Source organism: Fukomys damarensis, unplaced genomic scaffold (genome assembly GCF_012274545.1).
Source record: "Fukomys damarensis isolate Sample0158 unplaced genomic scaffold, DMR_v1.0_HiC HiC_scaffold_15, whole genome shotgun sequence".
NCBI lineage: Eukaryota > Metazoa > Chordata > Mammalia > Rodentia > Bathyergidae > Fukomys > Fukomys damarensis.
Genome location: NW_022900927.1, coordinates 12,267,051 through 12,289,175, shown reverse-complemented (window position 1 = coordinate 12,289,175; position 22,125 = coordinate 12,267,051). Strand labels below are relative to the sequence as shown.

The 22,125-nt window shown below is 40.0% G+C and overlaps 1 pseudogene; it reads right to left on the bottom strand.

Moving 5' to 3' along the window:
• Positions 1–227: 227 nt before the first annotated feature.
• On the bottom strand, positions 228–19,752 carry LOC104874003 (annotated as a pseudogene).
• Between the last annotated feature and the right edge of the window lie 2,373 nt (positions 19,753–22,125).

Genomic DNA, 22,125 nt, shown 5'->3' with positions numbered 1-22,125 from the left:
TGTGAAATGGCAAAAACTACAGACCCACAGTTCCTTGCTGATGGGCAATTAAAAGAAAAGTCTCATGAGGCAGTGAGCTCACAGCACCACTGTGCACACACACACACAGGAGAACGAGTCAAAAGTCTCAGCAAAGACTTTCAGAGACCCTTGCACAGGGGCACTATGCTATTGTCTCACTACAAGGGAGTTACTTGGACCTTTCTCCATTCCCAACTCAACACAGGTCAATGGCCAGCTGGACATTCAAGAGGAGAGGGTGGCTCTTTAGCCCAGCTGCTCAGGACCTTGCTGAGGACCTTTCCATTGAGCTTCTTTGTTTCAAAAGAGTGTTCTACAGAGCCACAATTGTTAGAGTCCTGAGAGGTGCCCTCTGGTGCCTCTGCCCAAGGGTCGCTGCTAGGATTTCTAGTGGACGTCCCCTCTTTATATGCATCTTTGCTGCCGCCTTCCGGGGCCACGTCCTGATTCTCTGGGCCAGGGCTGTGTTTGAAGAAGAAAGCGCAGGGCTGTCCTTGTGGCTGATTCCTGTTCTCCCTTCATCAGCCTCCCCTCCCACTATGGAAGCACCTCCATCTTTGTTATCTGAGTAGGAGATGCAGGAGTAAGGGAGCTACTTGTAAGCTTTACAAATCTTTCGCTCAACTGATTCTATGTCCGAGGGTGGTGATGCCCGGCTGGCTGAATCTCCAGGACAGAAAGGCTCCACTGGGGGGTGGGGGAGAGGCAGGGGAGGAGGAGAGGGTCGTCCACTTTGATCGGTGGGTAGTCGCAGCTGTCCTCACCAGGGTAGGTGCTGGAGGGCTTAGTGGGCTCACTGGGCCTCTCCTTCCAAAGTGTCTTCTGCTTCCTCCGTGCAGCGTTCCGCTGCCTAGCGGTGCGGCGCTCCTTCAGCTCCTCCTTGCTCTGGGAGCTGCTGGAGCTGCGGAGCTTATCCTCAGGGCTGGGCAAGAGGGTGGGGGGAAGAGATTTGTGTCCAGCCGGACCTTACAGGCATTGTCCTCTGGATCTGACTCGTTGAACAGAGCTAGGAGGTATTTGTCCTGGTGACGCTGCAGAGCTGAGGGGCTCTGCTGGCGAGAGGCTGTGTCCTCACAGATGGGCGGCTGGTGAGGTGGACGCCGCTGCAAGTGCGGCCGCGATATGCAGGGGCCCCCGATGGAAGGCTCTGTTGGCCTCCTCCACGGTGGTGGGTGGGGAGCGGGGCACTGAGGCCGAGGACTCGAGGCAGTGTCGCCAGAGGCCTCACTGACCCCGGAGTGCTGCTGAAGGGTTGTGCTATCGCTGAGGTCGCTGCCTGAGTCCGAGTCTCAATTTCTGGGCGGACCAGGGAGACAAAGACTGCCATCATCCGGGGGTCCTCCTGGACAGACTGATTAGAGTAGTCATGGGACAGGCTGCTCCCCTGTTCAGCGCCAGGCTGATGTATGCTTCATGGGTGTAGAGACAGCAGGAATCATCCTCAATGCAGCCTTCGAGGTCTGTGGTACATCCTGGCTCCGGGTCTTGAAAATCTCTCCTACACCAGAAGAACTGATGGCTTCAGTGTGAGGATTTAATAGGACCTGGTTAACAATGGATCGATGCCCTTTTAGCACCATGAAGGCTCCATTAACCACTCTGCCAATGCTACCTATTTCTGGGTCTGCAGGGATTGTCCACAAGTACAGGTTGAAGCCATTTATTTATTGGATTTATTGGAAATGATGTATTGGTCATGAAAGCAGCAGCTTTTCATGATGCATGAGTTGAAGTCACCCTGATTGTCAAACTGAAACATGGGCAAGTGGGACTGGATGCCAGACAGCACAGGAGGCAGACAAGGCCTCAGGGCCAGGAGTTGGGTCCCATTGCTGCTGAATTGCACACTCATGGCACTTTGGAGGGCTAGATGGCTGCCATAGCACAGGACAGAACTCAGGTTTTTGAATACCCCAAAGTCCTACTCCTTCCTTTGAATTGGCTGTGGCCAATAACCTGGGCTCCACTGGGTTAAACATGGAACTGTGCAAGGCTGAAGGATAGTTTGCCAGGCAGAAAGGGTCTCCATGAGGAGACTTCCGGATGTCCCAAATAAGAACTCAGCCATCATCATCTGAAGAACTGGCAAAAATGCTGTCATTTACTGGGCTGACAAGCCACATACTGGATCTTCATGAGCAAACACATAGAATGGAATATTCTAAAGATCTCACTGCTTTCAACATCATGGAGGATAATTTTTCCATCATTTCCTCCAGAAAGTTCTTTGGTGTCCTCACGGCTGAAAGCCAAGCAAAAAATGTTGGAATGGGCTCTCCCTTCAGCTGTATGGGTTTGACCCTGGTGCGGATGGTTTGTTCTGTGTGTCACAGCAAAACCCAGTGGTCGCCTCCTCCTGAGACCAGCCACTGGCCTCCATTTTTGAAGAATTTGATGGCATTGACACAGCTGAAGTGGCTGAGGAGGTCCTTCTTGTAGAGGTTTTCTGCAGCCCCACAGGCATCTCCTCTGAAAATCCTGAGTGAGCAGGGGGTCCCCATACAAGCCCTGCTGGGACAAGAAGCCCACCACTGACTCATGCTGCCCCCCAAGCCAGCCTCCTCTTCATGCTGGAGCCGCAGCCACTGCTGTTGGAGCTACCGCCCTTCCCTCATCCTTGCGAGACCCCGCCAGCCCTCCCTCTGCACTGCACGGCACTCTGGATGGTGCCCTAGCCAGCCATGGCAAAGCAGTGAGGTGTCTTGAGGACCATCTTCCATATATTATCTCATGAATAGCATAAAAATCCTGTAAATACTATTACTAATGTTCCATGCTACCGATGAAGAAACTGAGGCACAGAAATGTAAGTTGTCAAGGAAAAGAATTAGTAAATGGCATGTTTCTTTGGTGTCTGAAATTTTCATGTTTAGCAAGGTATTTTCAGGTTGTTTTTAATCTGCCTAGTGATTTTAGCATTTCAGGTTCTATTTTAAGAATGATTTTTCAGAATATCTTGCCAGTTCCTGGATACAGATTTATGGTCATGGTTTAAAGTTTGGATTGCAAGGTGAAATTGGTTGTTATCTTGCTCAACAATTATTACATTTTCCTTCTCAACTAGGTCCTTCCCATCGATGGAAAATACACCATAGTGTTTCCCACCTTACAATAAATCCCATGGTCCCTGTAGCACATGCCGTCAGCACTCCTCCTGGATCCTTGTTGTATCCCCACTGCTCCTGCCTTCAAAGAATTACCCATGGCCAGTGGAACTGCCCTGGTCCAGCAGGTTACACATCCACATCCCCAGCTGGGGGTGCTGCCATCCATGGCTGAGTCCTCAGTGCACACTGGCTCAGCCCTTTGCTTCAAGGTAGGACCAACTGTGGGACACAACTCCTACTCCAGAGCACTCCGTGGGATCCAGGTGAAGCAAACTCCAGCCAAAACCACATCTGCGATAAGCAATTTCTCCCCTCTCCCCTCTCTTGTGTCTTCATTACACATAGCCACATCTCCATCTCAGGCTCTGCTACAGAGAGATATAATGTAGGTTCCTTCTACCTACCATGCTATTTCTCTGCTAGCTCAAAATAGTTGTCTAGGGTCAGGGATTTAACTCAGTGGTGCTGCACCTGCCTTGCCTGAGTTCAATCCCCAATACCGAAAAAAAAAAAAAAGTTGTCTAAATTTGCCGTGTTGGCTCCTCTGCTATTCCAATAAGATTTTTATGCTAACAATTCCATCAAGATAGCTTGAGGTCACACACAAAAAAAAAGCATTCCTCACCCTAAATGTCTTAGCTTATCCAATCTACTACCTATATTTGACATAATCGATTAATCTCTCCTTCAGACTTTGTCTTCTCTGTGGTCCCAGGACAATGCTGTCTCTTAATTCCCCTCCTTAGTCTCTTTTGCTGCCTCCTCTTCAGCTCTTTAATCTCTGCTTCATCCACATTAACTCTTTGGGTAATATATCTATCACCTAGGGTCATAATTGTCACTCGAAACCTAACATCTCTAACTCTGGCTTCACCTCAAATCCCAGAACTATTTCTCCAACTCCAAATCCAAATATACCTTTGGATGTCTGTATACAACTCAAATGTAATATGTCCAAAGCTAAATTCACAATGTATTACCTACTTGCTAGCCCAACTAGCTTCCTTTCTTATACCTGTGCCTTCCCCATCTCACTAAATGTTAATTCCAGCTTTCCTTTCAAATCGTGAAACATGGTGCCATTTTTTAATTTTTTTACTTGCTTTTATACTCTACGCATAGACCTTTTTTGAGAAATTCAATCAGCTCTACCTTCAGAGTCGACGTCAATATTGCTGTCATCCTAGTCCACACCATTATCATTTTTTTCCTAAAAATTGGAAAGTAGTATCCTAGGAGTCTAGTAGTATCCTAGGTTTGTGATGAGAATCTGGTATCATGTGATTATTGGATAAATCCAGCAGTGACCTGTCATGTCAGAACAGAAATGCAAGCCCTCTTTTATCAACCTTCTTTTTTTCCACTCCAGCCAACCTGGGAAGCTCCTGCTAGAAGACAGAGCTGAACCAGAAATGTTCCAAGCCTGCCTCACCTCTGCTATTGCCCCAAATGCAAGGTATGGTCAAATAATACGTTTTTTAATTCACCACAATAAAGGACACATCATCATTAATCCCCTTTAAAATACTCCATGCTTTGAACCCACTTACTGTAATATTCTTGCCACTTTCTAAAGTAGTTCTGAAGTCCTTTTTCATGTTATTAGTTGCACTGTTGTGGCTGTCTTTGAGTCCTGAACGAACTCAAAATGTTTACCCCTCATGATCACTGTGAAGAAGAGACAGAAGTTACACAGTGCCAGGCCTGGTAAAAAAGGTGGGTGGGTACACACTGTAATTTTTATTTGGCACAAATTGCCCTACCAGAAGCAATGTGTGACAGAGAAATGTCACGACAAAGGGGTAAATTTATTAGCAAAAAAGACACATTACTATTAATCCCCCTCACAATACTCCTCCCTCCCCTGGTTTGAACACCATTATCCCACCATTTCTGCAGGCTTTTACTAAATAAGTTTTTTTCCTTAATTTAAGCATTCACCATATTTTTCAGTCACCCCTTGCATACACATAGCTCATTCCTTCAAGTCTGCACAAAACCTCCCTCATCAATGAGGTTTTCACTAAACATGAATAAAACAGCAACCTTGTCCCGTGACAATCTTTCTCTACTTGCCCTGCTTAATTTCTCTCCATATAGCTCATTTTCTAATAAATTATAAATTCACCTCTTTTTGTGGCTTTCATCTGCCCCACAGCAGTATGAGCTCTTTGACAAGAGACATTTTTTTTTTCTGTTTTGTTCACAGCTATATCGCAAGTGCCTAGAATAGTATCTGGTACACAACAGGCATTTAATGAAGAATTACTGAATCCATAAATGAAGGGCAGTGTGGAAGCTCTTTAACATTTCACCAGGCTGTGAAAGAGACATGAATTAGGAAAGCAGCTGTGGGCACAGAAGGGACAAAGAGGTATAACCAAACAAGCACAGAAAAAAGGATGAACAAGACGGAGTATGAAAGAGAAGATAGTTGGGGAAATTATTTTGAATTACTAGCCAAGGTGAAAGGCTGCCCAGGATATTGATGCCCAAAAGCAGAATATTAAGCACAAAAGGAGTTGATTTGAGGGAGATGCAACATTCCCAGGCAAACATCACTGTGACATCTGGCCGGCAGTTTGAAACTCAGCTTCATTAATAAGAGAAATCAGAACAGTAACCACAGCCATGAAAATCATCAGGAAAGATTGTCATTCAAAGCCATAATATGGAATGAGACAGCCCAGAGGAAGACTCTGATCGAGAAAAGGGGCAGAGACTGGGGAACAGGCCTACACAAGCGTGCAGATAAAGGAGTGATCCAGGAGAAGAGCTAGTAGAAAAGGAAGAACAAAAAATTTTTAATGCACCTAAAAGTACATAGAGCAATAGTACCTGCTGAAATAATATAAATCATTGCCACTAGAAACTGTTTCAAGCTTGTCAAAAGTGACTAAAATAGAAGTGGCAGGAGACAGGAATTTCATACCTCCTGACAAGACTAAGCAAGTAGGGCATTCTTGCCTGCCAGTATAGAAACAGAAAGGTGTTCAGGGATCTTCTATTTTACTGATGAGTTCAGCCGTTAATGTACTTTTCAAGACCCACAAGTCTTCATTACATTTGATACAACCAGTTATCCTTTCATTATCTCATTTCCCTTGGCTTTTGTTTTTAAGATTTTCTCTTCTAATAATAATGTCCTAAATGGTTTTACAAAGTCTCGTTCTATTAATTCTTCTTTGTCCCAGATATGTGATTATTTTCTGGTCACTACTTTCCTGCTAAAACCTTTATGTAGCCAAAACCTTTTGTTTTCTGTGTATTGTGGGCAACATCTTTAGAAGAGAACATCACTTTTCGGTTTAAGAATCTATCCTCTCCCCCTAGAAAGTCCCCAGCAATAAGTAATTCATGGTGACTAAGTACCCATAGATTTCATATCTCACATGCTATCTTAAGCAGTGATGGAAATGGTAATTATTTACTCTGGAAGCTCTGTCAAGGTTACAGTTAAATCATTGCCATGCTGTTAATTTGGACTAAGAGGTGCCTCCCTTTCCTGCTACTGATCGTATCTGTGAATCACCCTCCCAAAAGTCTTTCTAATACGCTATTGGCTAGTTCATTGTTGGTACAAAATATATTTAGTTGAAGGTGAATAGCATACATCTTATTTGTAATACATTTTAGATGTACAAATTTGAAATTTATGACATTCTCAAGCAATGTAATATAATGAAAAATATAATTTCTAATGTAATATCCAGTGTTCATAAATATGCCATGTTGGAAATTACAACAAGCAAAGCAAAAAGTAAGGAAATCAATAGACTCTAGGCACTAATACTGTTTCTCAGGGCAAAAATCTGTTTTGTGTGACAATAATCATACCTCTGTCCCCATAAGGAAAATACTACATTTTAATAATGGCTATGCCATTTATACCATTTGTGTTTTAACTCCCTGGTTGTCAGACATACAAAATGGTGAAAAATCCTCATATCTGCCAATCCATGCCTTTCCTTCCTGGGATCGGGGGATGGTCAAGGGGCAGAGGCATGGTCCCAGAAGGAGTAAATGTCTAGCAACCTAAACAGAATGAGGCATAATCCTGCTAATGTACTCTGGGTTAACAGAACATGCAGTCAATGAAATTTCTGATACTAAAGCTTTCTAAAATACACACACACACACACACACACACACACACACACACACACATATCCCATATGATAAGCACAATGAGAGACACTAAGTAAGTGTCAGTGAACAAGACTGCTAAAACCTCTAACACCACCCAGCTTACAGTAATCTACACTGATGGAGCAAGCAGAGAAGCAGAAAAAGATGTCACTTCCTCCTTGTCTCAGTGCGAAGCACAGATCATTGAATTGAAGCAAAGGTATTGGTGCCATATATTAACTTATGTATTCAACACCCACCAGAGGATTTGTATGTAGTATGCATTTAAGGGTTCTAATGGTGCAAAACAAAATATACAGTCCTTGTCCTATGATAGCCAGTGCACTGGAGGACAGAAATATTCATTCAATGGACCCACAGAAAGAATTTCAAGAAGCAATATATAAACAATGTCTACAAATATGGCAGGAAAATGAGGAGTAACAATTACCTCATTTCCTATTACTCTTTCTGTCTCAGTCCATTAAGATAGCTATAATGAAATATCACAGACTAAGTGATTTTGGAAACAGTAGAAATCGCTCATGATTATAGAAGCTAAAAAGAAGAAGAGGCTTCCAAGATCAAAGTGTCTGGTGGGGGCTTATTCCTTGTAGATGGTATAGAAAGGAATAAGAGAAAGCAAAAGGGACTTACAGACTCACTCAGGCCTCTATATGAGGCACTAATCCCCTTTATGAGAGTAGAGCTCTTGTATTCAATCACCGTCCAGATATCCCACCTTTTAATACTGTGCATTGGGGATTATGTTTCAACACATGAATTTGAAGAACAAAAACTTTCGGACCATAACATTCTCTCTTGCTCCACACAGCCACCAAGCTGTCTTTGAGCATTTGCAATAGTTATTTCCTATGATATGAGTGCTTTTCCCCAGATATCTTCATTACAAACTCCCTCTTTTATATCAGGTCTCTATTCAAATACCCTATCAGTGAGGCCTACTTTGACCACTCTATACAATACTGCAGTGCTCTGGTTCTTGGCATTTCTGATCCACTCTCTAACTTGCTGCTTTTACTTAGCACTTAACACTGTAATGCACTCAATAATTGACTTGTACATTATGCTTATTGTTTGCTACAATATAAGCTCCACAAAGGCAAAGATCTTTGTTTAGTTCACCAGTAAATGCAAATCACTGAGAACTATGGGCCCAGCACATAGCCAGTAGTCACAACGTTTTATAAGTGGAAATGAGGATATTAACATAAATTTAGCATTGAGTATGTCCTAGGCACTATCCTAAACACTCTAACTACATAGTCTCTTTTTATCCTCATAATGTATTATTTATTTTTATAGTTCAAGGTAGATACCAGAACCATTTCTAGGTTATGGACAACAGAAAGGAATACATTGGGTTTTTCTAGGGTAGCTCAATGAATAAATATGAATACTAGAGAATCCCACATCAGAAGTAATCAAGTGAGACAAAGTGCCACTTTCTTCCACAGGAAAAATCTTCTGAGGGAACCATCCTTGGAATAGCCTCTACCAGACACTTCTAACCACACCGCCAGACTCTGCCACCCTGAGTGTCTCACTACCAAGACACTGGCCTCTTCATTGCTTCCTGTAGATCTGAATTTCTAGTGTCATCACTTCCCTTCAGCCTACTTTTGTCTACTGCAATGACAAATCTCTCTGTTTTAATTTATTTCAAAATTTCTTTTATTTCTCCTTCATTTTTATGAACTGTATGTCCACTGATAAAGAACTCTGAGTTGAAAGCTGATTTCATGCAGAATAGACACCATTCCTCCATCTCTGACTTCTATTGTTTCTAGTGAAAAATCAAATATCATCATTATGTAAAATGTCTTTCTCATTCTGAAAAGCAGGGAAAAATTTTTTTCAGGCTGGCCATGGTGGCACACACCTGCAAGCCCAGCACCCAGGAGGCTGCAGGAGGATCACAGTGAGTTCAAGGCCAGCCTGGGATTCATAGTGAGACTTTTCCTTTTAAAAAAAAAAAAGCAAAAATAAAGCAAGCAAACAAATTTCTTTTTTTTTCTTTTTATTGTTTAATGGTACATTCTAGGTATACAGTACAATTACATTCATTACTGGGATCTTGTACCTTTACATGACAGGTCTTGGTTCTCATTTTTTCCCCTTGTCCCTACCCTCCCTTCACCCCCTCCTCCCCTCCACATTTGCAAACACTTTATTTCCATTTTTTCAACTTCTCATATTTTTTTCTTTTCCCTTATTCCCTTTCCCCTACTGTTCCCACTTTCCCTACAAGCAAACAAATTTCAGCAGCTTGACTCTTACAATTTTAAGTGAGGATTGTCTTTTCTTAATCTTGTTTTGGCTTTAACTTCCTTGATGTAAAAGCTGTGTACCTTTTTTTTTCTAATCAAAATTGGAAAATTATACTCAATATTTTTAAAATATTGTTAATAACTAATTTTATCTTTTTTAACTTTTTAAGATTCCATTTACATATATGACAGATTGCTTAAAAATCTCCAGATTATTAAAGTTCTGTTTATTTTCATTATATTTTATTCTCTATGTGCTTTAGCTTAGATCATTTCTATTGTTTTGTTTCTAAATTGGTCCTCTTTTCTGTTGTGCCCAACCTGCTATTAATCCCATGCAGTGATCTTCTTCAGAGATTACATTTGTTAGTCCTAGCATTTTCATTTAGTTCTTTTTTAAAATTTCCAGATCTCTCTTAAAATTCCCTACCACTTTACTCATAGATTTAATGAAAATGATAAATCTTTAGCAAGACACATAAAAAAGAGAAATGGAAAAAGTACAAATTACCATTATCAGGAATAAGACCAGCAACTTTGCTACATCATCCTGCAAATAGCAAAAAGATAATATACTATGCTTCTGCTATGTTAATATACTGCGTTACATTAATAAATATGACAATTTAAAGGTAAAAGTTCTTTGAACAGCACAACCTTTGAAATCACCCAAGAAAAAATACAAAATCTGAATAGCCTATAATTTATCAGTGAATTTAAAGCCAATATGCATCATGATCTTAAGTACAAAATACATCAAAAATTTTATTGCAAACCAAAACTATCCATGTACAAAAATTAAAGAGTATGACCATTGGAGTTCATCCCAATAGTGCAAGGTTAATTAAATAAGCAATGCAATTCAATATATTACTGGAATTTTAAAACTATATGATCATCTCAACAGATGTAGAAAAGTCATTTGACAGAAATCAACACCCATTTATTTGTAGCAGGAAAAAATGAATATATTCACTCTTATACAGAAAATATATCAAGAATATTTGCTCTCCATTCTTAAATAGGCACTATAAAATAAAACAAAAAAGTAAAATAGAAATCATTGTTTGGAGACAAATAAAGATATTTATTGTCAAAGGAGTTGATCACACACATAAAATTCTGAGAAAATCTACACTCTTGTAGAGATAAGCAAGTGAATTTAGTAAGACCTCAAGATATAATTTCATTTTGCAAAAAGCCACTTTTATGTAAGATCAATATACTTGAAAGATTAAATTTAACAAACAAAATAATTATAAATAAGTTTAATTTAAAAAGAAAGCAATACTTTTTCATTTCAAACTATAAGACACTGGAAAAGGAAATTAAAGTCTGAGTATAAAAAATGTCATATTCTGGGAAATGGAAGACTGCTGTTAACAAGTGAGTGCCATACAAATTAATTTATGTATTATGTGTAATGCCAGTCAAAATTCCATTTGACTTTTCATAGAAATTAAAGAGCTGGTTCTAAAATTTATTTGGAGATGCACAGGATAGATTAGGCAAAATGATCTTGAAGTATTTGTACTGCCTGATCCAAGACTTAATTATAAAACTGCAGTGTAAAGAAAATGTAGCACCCAAACGGCAATAAGGAAATAAATCAATGGAAAAGAACAAAGACTCTTAAAATAGCACCACACATGGATAGTTCATTTTCAACCAAGGTGCCAAGGTCATTAGAGAAAGAAAAGTCTTTTGAACAAATGTTATGAAACAGCTGGTGCACATGCAGCAAATACACACAAATGAACATCAACTCATCTCCTGCCATATACATGAGCTCAGAATAGATCACAGATATATACAAATAAGGTAGAAGTATAATCCCTGAAGAAAACATAAGAAAAAAATCTTCACAACTTTGGAGTAGGTAATGTTTTCTAAGAACAAAGAAAATGCAAATAATAGAAGATTTTTAAAAGGCAAATTAGGGCCTGGGATTTAGCTCAGTGGGGCTGCCGCCTGCCTCACAAGCACAAGGTCCTGAGTTCCATCCCTGGTACAAAAAAATAAATAAATAAAAAGGCAAACTGTGAATCATTAAAATAAAAAGCTTTTTCTCTTTAGAAAATCCTACTAAGAAAATGAAAGGTCAATCCACCACCTTTCAGTACAGATGTCTGACAAAGACTGGATCCAGACTACATAAAAGAACTCACTGATCAACAATAAAAGGACAAGCAACCCAATAAAAAATATGATTTAAAGACCTGAACAAACACTTTGTGTAAAGGGCTGATATGCACATGAAAAGGTATCCAACATTGTAATTTAGAGATATACATATATATTTAGAGATTATATACATATATATCACAATTACATACCATTTAATATTCATTGAAATGCTTAAAACTATAAAAACTGATAATAGTAAGTGTCGGTGAGAACGTGCAACTACTACAATCCTCATGCTTTGTTGGTGGGCGTGTAAAATGATACAATTATTATGGAAAACATTATGACAGCTTCTTATGAATGAAATTTTTTTCTCTGTGGTCAAACAATTTCATTCCTATATAGCCCACATCTAAGAGAAATGAAAACATATGTTCACATGATGAATATTCATGTAGCTTGATTTGCAATATTCCCAAACTGGCAATAATACAACTGTCCATCAACAGATGATCAAATAGACAAACCAGTAAATTAATAACAATGGGATACTATTCAGCAACAAAAAAGAGCAAACTACTGAACTACACAACAGTGAAACCCATGACTCAGCAATGTACTCCTCAGAACAGAGCCAACTGGTGCTATATATGCATCAAAATACAGTAATGTTTTTAATAGCAAAAATCTAAATGAATCCAAATGGGTTTCAAGAACGTAAGGTGTGATTGAAATATACATGTTTAAATTTTTTAAAATGTATTACAGTAAAAAAGACATAGTGCCATTAGTCCCCCTCTAAAACACACTGATCGCATCACCCTTGCCACTTTCTGAAGCAGTTGTGAAGTCCTCTCTCATGGGTGTCTATCAAAGTATGGCAATTCCTGGTCCTGAGTAAGATGCGGTGAAAAGGTGGACTGATAAAAACATGACAGTGAGTAAAGTGAGTCCTCTAGCACTGGGAGCTTTCTGGCTCTCCCTCAAATTTGAAGTGCCCATGAAAGGTAAACACTTTGAATCACTTCAGGACATTGAAAACAGCCAAGACAGCACAACAAAAGATACCACGAAAGAGGACTTCCAGAACTGCTAGAGGTAGCGGAAAGAATGATGGCATATGTGTTAGAAGCAAATGTATATAATTTTTCTACACACATACAAAAATGTCTGTAAAATAAAATAATAGGAAAGAAGAACTGAGTCTAAGAGTATAAAAGGACCTATTAAGTGCTAATAAATATTTTTTTAAAGTATATCAGAAGCGAAGTGGAGTATTTTGAGGGGGTTAATAAGGCCATGGGTCTTTCACTGTAATAAATTTTTAAATTTAAATAACTATAGTTTTCAATCTTTTTGAAAACAGTCCTTCTGTACTTGATCTTAGCCAAAAGCCCCAGAAGAAACATAGGTCACTGGGGATGTGCCTTTGAAGAAGGAATTGGGACCCTGGCCCCTTCCTCTCTTGCTCTTCATTTCCTGGACAGATGAGGTAGATAAGGCTCCTCTGACACGACCCCGTCATGATATCCTGTGCTACTGCATGCCCAAAGCAACAGAGCAAACAACCATGAACCATACCTCTGATGCTGTGAGCTAAAAAACCTTTCTTCCTTTTAAACTGACTTGCCTAGGGTATCTATTACAGTAGTGGGACATTAATATGCTATACAACCTATATGTAAACCAACTTTAAATGCTGAATCATTTAACCATAGGAATTCAAAGAAAGATGTGATTGCTGTGATCTAAAGAAGTTAGGGACAATATCATGGGAGAGTTCCCCCTTGCACTGTTATGGGAACTGAGCAAGATCCAGGTGGATCCTTATACAGTTTGACCTGGCAGTGGAGGGAGACAGCTCACAGGTGGGGCTGACTGACAGGGAGAGGTCCAGCTAAGAGGTAGAAAATAAGATTGAATAAATAGAGTAAGCCAAAGTATGAGAGTCCTTGAAAGGCTGGCAGTTGAATTTAGACTTGATCCAATAAGAAATGGGAAATGACTGTAAATTCTGCAGCAGAGAAGTGACACGGGAAAGGCAGTATTTCAGGAAGATTATGTTGGTGACAGTATGCTGGATGGATGGGAGGTGAAAGGGACTGAAGGCTGATGCACTCTGTCTGTCCTGCTCTAGGTAAAGGTAGGGTAATATGTAGTTTAATTTTTAAAAAGAAAAGACACCACTACAATTACTCTCCTAAATCTTTATAAAGTTCTGGAACTCATTCCAGAGTGGAAAAATAGCCCATGTGGCAGAGCATTTGAAAATACTTACTGTTTTTCAGGTTGAAATTCCTGTTTGGGGAATTAGAGTCAAGATTATAACCACATTTCTTTATTCCTCAAACTGCCACACAAGTGTCACCTGGGAGCCCTCTAGAAATGCAGACTCTCGGGCCCCATCCCCAGATGCATGGAATCAGAATCTTCTCTTCAACCAAGATCCCCTGGAGTTTCCTGTGCTTTTCAACTTCTTATTAGAGTTTGAGATGCACTACTATGGTAAATTTCTATTGAGCGTCTGTTGTTTGTGAATATTGTGGATATGTAACTATTGAAGCTGTTACATTAACTTGAAGAAACGATTATGAACCCCTTAGTCCCTATGACAAGGCTATCACACTGAAGCACTTGCCAGTCCCAGAGCTGGAGTGCTCACCCACTTGCATGTCTCTTGGGGAGTTACTGTTACTCAGATGAAAGGGAGACATCTGGTCGCCTTACGAAATGTGTCACTTAGTACATGCAGCTGCAATCAAGACATCTGCTCATCTTCCCACTGTTCTGTGAACTCTTACTCTAAAATGACACTTTTTTGTCATTTTGAAATATATCTCAATACTGCAGGGGTTTTGTTTCCTTGATGGATAAGTATGAAACGATGTGGTAATGGTGCCCACTCTGTCCAGGTTGCTAGGGAGAACTGGGTTTTCAAGGCCACCCATTGGAACAGAGCTTCTCAAAATTTAGCATACATACAGTTTCGCTGAGGAACATGTGGAAATACAGATATGAAACCAATCAATCTAGCCTGAGGGCTGAGATTCTGTAGTTCTAACAGGCTCGTGGGTGATGCTAACCTATGGACCATGTTCTGAGCAGCATGCCCATCTGCTTGGTAGTTACTGCATCAGGCAAGCACCGAAAGCAACAGCAAAATGAATTGAAGGTAGAAATATCTCTATGGGAAGGAAGAAATACAGTCATAAAGATGAACAGACTGAAAGTGAAAAAACAAAGTTTGTTTTTAAAAACAGTGAAATTTTTTTAAAAAAGAATTGATAAAGATGAAAACATAAAAGGGAGTTTACCAATGTCAGAACTGGGTCAGCCTAGAAACCAAGAATTTGGTTAGCAATATTTCTACCAAAAACATCCTTAGCAACGCTTGATGAGGATTTTCAAATCCCTGGGCCAGCAGGAAAAATATTGACTCTGGCAGGCAAGATCTTCCTCTCTGATCCTGGACATCTGGTCACTAAATCTTTCAGGAAGGCAGATTAGAGATGGTGAATTGAAAACCCTTCCAACAGAGGTGCCAATAGTGATTGTTAAATAAATGTGGAAGCTAGCCAATCTCTTGCCATCAGATCTACAAAACCACATTATATAGTCAGTCTTGAAAATGGAAGCCAATAGGTATGAGAATCTGAAAGTGTAAATAAGGATCAAAAGGCATACTAGAGCATGTGAAACAGGAAGAAAAGGTCCAATGGGGAAGTGGAAGAAGAAAGGGTTAGGGAAAGAAAAGAAGAGAATGGAATTAATATGAGAAAAGGAAAACATGGAAACAGCCTTTATAAATAGGAAGGGGAGGGGTTGATGGGAGGGCAGGAGAATGGGAAAAAATAAGAAACAAGATTAATTGTGTAAAGGTACAATTTTCCAATGATGAGGGTCATTATAGTGTATACCTAAAATGTACCGATAAAATTAATTTTAAAAAAAGAAAATGAAAACCAAAAAAGATTTACCATACCATATTTATTAAGAACCTGAAGGGTTATCAAGGTAGTGTAAAGAGTAAAATGAAGATACTTATTCATCCAACCAAAATGCATCATGGGTAGTAGAGAACCCGAGCCACACACTAACATTGGAGGTAAGGACTGTGCATCGTCAAGGTGTAACTCACGGAATAATGACCTTCCAAAATGGACACTTAGCAATTAGCAAACTTTACACTGTCTTTTTTTGTAATGGTGTAAACAGGTACATAGCTCATAATTTCTTTTTTCATAATATTACCTTCATCAGATACTGAGAGCAAGCCTCAGCTCCATTCAGAATTTGTCTTTCTGTAATAACAGTACTAAAAACAAAAGAGAGCCATAAAAATCAAAGACCCATCAACTCAGAAAAAACTCCCAGGGCCAACCTCTCTGCATCTAATGCTGTGACTAACAGAAGCGGGTAATGGAAATTTAATTAGCAGCCAAATGCAAGCTGTCAGTAAAGCTCTGTCTTCCAGTGGGAACAAGAGTCACTCAAATTGAATTTTGATAGAAATTTACATGCTTTCTTACTTGTTGCCTTCCCCAATTCAACTTGAAGATAGAAACAGTCTTTGACCCATCTTAACCCAAGGAATACTGAACGCGATCAGCCCCACAGCACTCACTGTTAGGAACCTGTGCCTGCGTCTTTTGACAGGGAGGTCTGCTCCCCTCCACCTTGGCCCTGCCTCACCATCTCTGAAGGTCCTTTCATAGTGGGGACAAAAAAAAAGAAAGAAGTGAGCCTTTAACTATACCCTCTCTCTCCTTCCCCAGCAGATACCACCAGAGCATTCTGACCATGCTATTGTGTGATGCATTCATAATCCTGCTGTCCACTCAGATATAAAACTTACTGGGAGACGTGGCCCCAGAATCCAAGAGAATTACTATAGCAGCATGTAGCATGGGAGGTGAGGAGCACTCAAAAATGAAGTCAGAGTAGAAAAGTATGGAGCCCAAGACCAAGCCCTATGCTCTAGACTCAGAGCCCAGGTCTACCTCTTAGTAGCTTTGACAGAGCAGCATAAGACATTACCACTCTGAGCTACTGTTTCTCATCTGTAAACCAAAGATAATAATGCCAATATTACAGTGTTTGAGGATCAAATTATTGCATCTTAAAACAGTTGACACCTGCCCTACAAATCTTTTAAAGGAAGTCCAGCACAGGAATCAAGAATGTAAGAGCACTGCTGATGGGAATCAGCAACTGTACACATGTCATTTAGGACCCCTTCAAGAAACCTGGTTGTTAAAAAAAAAAAAAGAAAGAAAGAAACCTGACTGTGGTGGTATACACCTGTAATCCTAGCACTCTAGGAGGCTGAGGCAGGAGGATGGCAGGCCCAGCCCAGTTGGGCAATTTAACAGCTCAGACCCAGCCCTAAAATTAAAAAATACAAAAGGGCCAGGGTTGTAGATCAGTGCAAAGACTCTAAGATAATCCTCCAATATCCCCCCAAAACTTGTCCTTAGAGTGTCCTCTTTAACAGGCAAAAGAGATATTCCATACTCTTTTTAAGACTGTTCTTTAGGCCCCATGGTTAAAGTCTTGTAATTTTTCTTAGATCTTCTAACAATTTCTGTTTGAGAATTTCATCCACATTTGCATCTCTGAACACATATGAATAAGTTCATGATTATTGCCAGAGGTTAGGTGTCTTCCAGCCTAGTACACGAACAGTTTTCTGCTTGTAAAATGACAAGGATTTTCTCTTTTTCCTTTTACAAAAGGAGGACGTTCTTCCTTCTCTCCTTCACAGCCTGGGAGTCACAGCTCCTTCCAAGCACTGAACAGATGGTGACGGCTGCTTAGGGGGAAGAAACCAGCAAGTCACAGCCTCGTGGCTTAAGGAGGGATTCAGACACCCGTGCTGGAGGCCGTGCTTACCACCAAGGCAGCAGACGCGTGGGTGGCTCCACCACAGACGCAGTTGAGCACGCCTCCAGCATCCCACACAGAGTCCCCCCGGCCAGCCTGTCATCACACACAGAGGGGCCCCAGTCCCCACCTGGCCGTTCACAGCAGCTTTAGTGACTTCATGCTCAGTGTCTTCGACCTGACTGCTATGGGCCATGGGGCCTTATTCAAAACCCTTCTCACCAAGGACTTAAAAGTATGCATTTTCACTGATACAGCCATCTGGGCATCTCATACCAGTCACCAAGTAACTAGTGGGAAATGTGGCAACATAGTCAGGGATATATTTAATAATACTTCTTGGATACAGAAAAGAGGCTCAAAAATTCTACACTGGCTCCCCCCAGAAGGGAAAGATGGTACAGTTTCCTGCACTTCTCTGGACCCCTCTCAAGGGCCCTGTGAGGGCTGCCATTCCTCTAACGTCACGAGTAAGGTTACATATAGTAGTAGACCAGCCACCCATCCACAGGCTGTTCCTCTCCTCAATGTCCTCACTTCTCCTAGCCGTCTAATCCATTACCCCTGCTCTAAGTATTACCTGTGTTCCAATAATTTCCAATATAATTTTTAGCCCAAAGCACTGCCCAGTGGGCTTGGAAGTTAAAGTTCTAATGGCCATTTCTGTCAGGCATCTCAAACTCCATATATCTCACACTGAATTTATTCTTTTATCCCTTGTCTTCCTCTACCTTTACATTCTCTTTCAGTTGGTGGCCTCACCGCCTACTGCACCAAGCCTGCAAGTATTTCTCAGCTTCTCTAACTCCTGTCCCCACTCCTACGAAATCAGTTTCCAAATGTTTCGCTCAGTTTACTTCCTCAGTATTATCTGAGAAGGTCCTTTGCCTGCCCTTTTTATTTCACGACTAGTCTGCGGTGTTGATTAGCCTCCTCTAACTAGTTTCCACACATCCTTTGAGTCTTCCATGGAAATAAGAGTAATCCCTATAAATACAAACCTGGCTGGCATGGTGACCCATGCCCATAATCCCAGCTTCTCAAGCGCATCACAAATTCAAGACTGAGAGGTCTTTAAATAGTAGAGTAAAAGCTCTTAGGGAATTGCAGTCTCTGTGAGATCTGAAATTGAGATACCTGGAGAACAATAGCAGTAGAAAAAAGAGAAAGAGAGAGGAGTTTTGGGAATCAAGAGCTGACAGGAAAGCTAGAAATTGCAGAGAAAGTGAAGAAGGGGAAGACAATATGGAGAAAAGAAAGCAGTCTGGAATGCTAACTCCAGCTGTCAGGGAGGGGAACCTGTCTCCATAAACACAAGGTAAATACAGTCAGTAGCCCCAGTGATAAGCAGTGACCTGGTAGTGTTTACTTCAGGAAAATCCATGATTATTGTAAGCCACAAATACAGTATGAAGTACTCTGAAAGTGACTCTTTTTGCATGTCAGGCTAACATTGGAAAAGATATCCACTGCAGTGCCCACCCTATTTAGAAGTAATATAATTAGGAGCCATTTTGAGAAGGGATTTATTGTTTAAGATTGAGCTACTCTGGGAATCAGAAGTCACAGAACAACCACACTTCAGGGTTTCTGCAGTGACGGGGTGGGAGGGGTCCCCAAGGCAGACGCAGTCATGGAGGATAAGTCCTGTCACAGACTCCCTGAAAAGCTCAAGCAGAGATGAGCATAGGCTGTGGAGAACATGGTGGTTCTCCCCTTCTGTGGTGAGAAGCCAGACCAGTCACATATAGTTTTCAGAGGGGGTTACATCTGAAAATGCTGGGGTTAAATCCAGGAACCTATTTGGTCCCCCAGGGCCATCTACTTCCAGGACAGAACCTAAGGGTCTGTTTGCTCTCCCCACCCAATGATATGATCATCACATCACAGCTTGACTGCCTGCCACATTTTGGTGTGTACAAACAAAGGGGTCTCTGGAGCAAGTGGGTCACCCACCCCAGCAGCCCACAGGCCACAAAACTATTTGGAGACAGCAGTGGCTCAGTGGTGACGAGGGAAAAAGCTAAAAGCTTCTGTAGTGTGACAGGTACCACACCACTGACTGGTCCTGCCCAGTAGGAAATGTGGGCAGGACCAGCATTCACACAGCGAAGAGTGAACTGTGGAAACAGCGATGGCCCAGAGTTACTCACGATCCTCCCCCGCATCTGATGGATTCCAATACCGCAGGCCATGGAAGAAAGTATTCACCCAACCACCTCAACATGGGAGAATGTTTAAATTCTTTTCCCTTATGTACTTTTTATATTGTTCACCTAATTCTATTTATTTTCTTTTATTCTCTCATTGGACTTTCACCTCACTTTTCTCTCCTCTTCCTTCTCATTATCTTTTTTTTTTCAAATTGTATTTCTGCTTCCATTTTTCCCTTTCCCCTCCCTCTATATTTTTATTATTACTATTGAACTTAATTTTTAGGTTCTCAGTTCTCTCTGTGCGCTTATTGTTGATTTCTTTCACACATACACACCCCGACCCAGTACTGGGGATCAAACTCAGGACCTTGAACTTGAGAGGCAGGTGTGGCGCCACTTGTTGATTTCTATTTTTAATGGTGGTAAAGTTGTTGCTTCTAGTAGATCTTTACTATCTTTCAAAATGTGGTATAACTGTATTTATATGTTTATTATAAAATTTCTTTTCTTATGTTAAGTGTTTCTTTTCTAGTGTACTTTTTAGTTGATTCTTATATTTCGACACCTGTTTGGTCTTCAGCTGTATTATTATCAATGATTTCTATTGTTAATGTGCCATAGTTGTTGCTTTCAGTTGCTTTCTCCTGCATGTCAATATCTGTATTGTCTTTGTTTTGCTAACACTACTACAGTTTATTTTCTCCTCTCTGAGTGGTACTAGGATCAAGGCCCCCGAAGTAGACTAGACACAAAGAAGACTCTCAAATATTATGTTGAGTAGGTTAATAATAGTTAGAAACACCAAAACTAAGACTGAATTACAGGGAGACTTAATCTGACTAAAGCTAAAGACAAATGAGAAAGCAAGGCAAAAGATACTTCCCAAAGCCCTTAACTCCACAAAAGCTGATCTCATATGCACTCAAAATGATCTCAAAAGCCAAATGGTCAAAATGTTTGAAAAGATCAAAGAAGAAACATATAAGCAAATTTATCAGATGTTTAGTAAGCGGAAAGAGGATTTATGTAAAGAGATTAATTATTTAATTAGTAATATGTTTGTCCAGCTTAATGAAGACAAAAGCAATAGGCTGAGTTAAACAAGACAATACCAGATATAAATACTATTTTGGTAAAGAATTAGACATTACAAAAATAAAGCGAGCAGAAATCCATTATATGAAAAGTTCGATGGAAAGTATGGGTAGCAGGTATGGCCAGTGTAAGGACAGAGTATCACAACTTCAAGACTAAGTTGATGTAGTAGGTTATGGATTCAGTGATCACCTAAAAACAAGGCAACATGAAAGCTGGATCCAATAGCTACTAGATGACCAAAAAACCTCAGAATCATAGGAAAAAGGAGAAATTATAAGATAACTCAGGAAGTATAAAAATTGTATTCACTAAAATAATAACAGAAAATTTTCCAAATCTAGAGAAAGAATTCAATATTCAAGTACAAAAGACATAAAGGACACCAAATAGCCATGACCAGAAAAACAAAACAAAACAAAACAAAAAAACTTCTCCATGACACATAATAAAAATTCCAGAAATTTACCAGAATACTAAAAGCTATAAAAGAAAAAAATAAAAAAAAAAAAAAAAAAAAGCAAGTAACCTATAAAGGCAAACCTAAAAGAATAATAGCAGGTTTCACTACACAGATTTTTAAAGGCCAGGAGAGCTTAGAGAGAAATTTTTCAAACCCTACAGAACAACAACTGCCGACCCAGACTTCTATATCCTGCAAAATTAGTCTCTAAGTTTGATGGAAAACTTAAGACTTTCTGTGAGAAAGAAATTCATGACCAGTAAACTAACATTGCAGAATACTAAAAGGAATCTTTGAGACAGGGAGACCATCAGCACCAAAGAGCCCAAAGGAAGGTATGCATCTAATGGAAAGTTAAACTAAAGGGAAAAAATAAAGAAATTATTTTAAAACAATGCAACTATAGGATTCAGTAAATACCTTACAATAACAACTCCAATGTCACTGATCTTAACTCCCCAATCTGAAGATACAGACTGGCAGACTGGCCAAAAAGCAAAACCCAACCATACAGTGACTACCAGAGATATACGTCTTAATAACAATAAATAAATAAATAAATAAATAAATAAATAAATAAATAAGGAGAGTAAGGAGAGAAAGAACAATACTCAACCTTAATCAAAAGCAACTAGGAACAGGTTCTTGTACAGAAAACTTTTTAAAAATTAGAAGAGACAAAGATGGCTTCTATATACTAGTAAGGGGAACAATTCAAGAGGGAGGGATAATAATTATAAATAAATATATATACATATATATATATATATATATGTACCAAATGTTGCCATATCCAGCTTTATAAAATAAAAACTATAGAACATAAAAGGATGGATAGACACCAATACAAAATA